A 2,094-nucleotide genomic window follows, 5' to 3' on the forward strand; every position below is an offset into this window, starting at 1 on the left:
TCATTCAATGGTCACATTGGTAAAGTAGTAAAGACAGCTTTTTTCCACCTGCGTAATATCTTGCGTATTCGATCCTCTCTCAGTCAGCAGGATGCTGAAACTGTTATACATGCCTTCGTCACATCTCAACTAGATTAATGTAATTCACTTCTTTATGGCCTGTCAGCTAATAATATCAAACGACTACATTATGTTCAAAACTCTGCAGCTCGCTTGATTACCCACACAAGAAAGAGCGATCACATTACCCCAATCACCTTCATTGGCTTCCGGTTTCTTTGCGCATAAACTACAAGATACTAATTCTCACTTTTAAAGCTCTCCATAACCTTGGTCCTACATATTTTTCTGACTTACTTCTGCCTTATGTTCCTGCCTGCTCGTTACAATCTTCTAGTGAGGGATTGTTAGTCACCCCTAAGTTTTGTCTGGTGACTATGGGATCTAGAGCTTTCAGTGTTGTGGCTCCCAGATTGTGGAATGCTCTTCCCCAAAACATCGGTCAAGCATACGCCCTTCTCTCCTTCAAAAACCTCTTAAAAACACATTTTTTCTCTGAGTATTACTCTTCAGCTCTCAGTCTGTAATTTGTACCCTGTTATGGATGTTTATCTACATTCTCATGTATCTCTAACCTAACTTTGTAAGTGATCTCTGTATATTACTCTCAGCTCTTGCTATGTGTTCTGTCTTCTGGTTTTGATGTTTATCTGTTTCTGTTCCTTAAACCTGACTTGTAAAGTGACCTTGGGTTTTGTAAAGGCGCTATATAAATAAATTATTAAATTTTAACACATTAATGGGTGAGCTTAGGGACAACGTTTTTGTGTTACTTTTTTACTCATTCACTGTGTTGATGATTTTAACACAGTAAATGTGTCAGAAAGGTTAGCACAAAGATGACCTATCCCAATAAGTTCTTAAAGGATAGTACGCCTACCTCGGTTGCTGAATGATTGAATTGTTGAATGATTGATTCAAAATACACAAAATGCACTCACTTATCTTATCGTCACCTACTGCTGGTGTCACCTCCAGAAGAACGAATCAGTGAATGAATTAAATGAATCAGTGAATTTAAAAGATTCGGGTTACAAAAATGAATCAAAATTCCTACCAATACATTTTAGTTACTGAGTAGATAAACGCTTTTGGAATGTAAATATGTTTTAATAAAGGACTTTTGATAAAGGGGTCATATGATGCTTTTTTAAAGATCATTATTTTGTGTATTTGGTGTAACAGAATATGTTGACATGCTTTAATGTTCAAAAAACACATTATTTTTCAAATACTGTACATTATTGTAGGTCCTCTATGCCCCGCCTCTCTCAAACGCTTAGTTTTCTACAAAGTCCCTCCTTCCGACAAGCGCAGTCTGCTCTGATTGGCCAGCAGACCCAGTGCATTGTGATTGGCCGAACACCACAAGCATGCGTCGGAAATGTAACGCCCCTTACCATAATCGCTAGCTTCATCTTTCAAAATAAATGTAAAGACAGAGCCCGAAAGGGAAACAGAGTCGCGTGACAGACACAGTGATGAAGCTGGTATGTGTTTGCAGTACAATAAGCCACGGTTAAGACAGCTGACTCCACTGTGATGTGACCCACCTGGGTCATCTTTGAGGGGTTTCATTTTTGGGGAAGTCATGGCCTAATGGTTAGAGAGTCTGACTCATAACCCAAAAGGTTGTGGGTTCGAGTCTCGTACCGGCAGGGATTGTAGGTGGGGGGAGTGAATGTACAGCGCTCTCTCCCACCTTCAATACCATGACTGAGGTGCCCTTGAGCAAGGCACCGAACCCCCAACTGCTCCCCGGGCACCGCAGCATAAATGGCTGCCCACTGCTCCGGGTGTGTGTTCACGGTGTGTGTGTGTTCACTGCTGTGTGTGTGCACTTTGGATGGGTAAATGCAGAGCACTAATTCCGAGTATGGGTCACCATACTTGGCCACATGCCACGTCACTTCACTTCACTCTCTCTTCTCTGTCTTTCTCTGTCTCACACACACACACGATGTGCAAAACTCTGCATTTGAACAGTCAATAGCAAATACTTAAACTAATAACAAAACAGTAGCTGATTCAGAA

This window comes from Sinocyclocheilus grahami, unplaced genomic scaffold, assembly GCF_001515645.1.
Source record: "Sinocyclocheilus grahami isolate Dianchi unplaced genomic scaffold, SAMN03320097.WGS_v1.1 scaffold444.1, whole genome shotgun sequence".
NCBI classification, from domain to species: domain Eukaryota; kingdom Metazoa; phylum Chordata; class Actinopteri; order Cypriniformes; family Cyprinidae; genus Sinocyclocheilus; species Sinocyclocheilus grahami.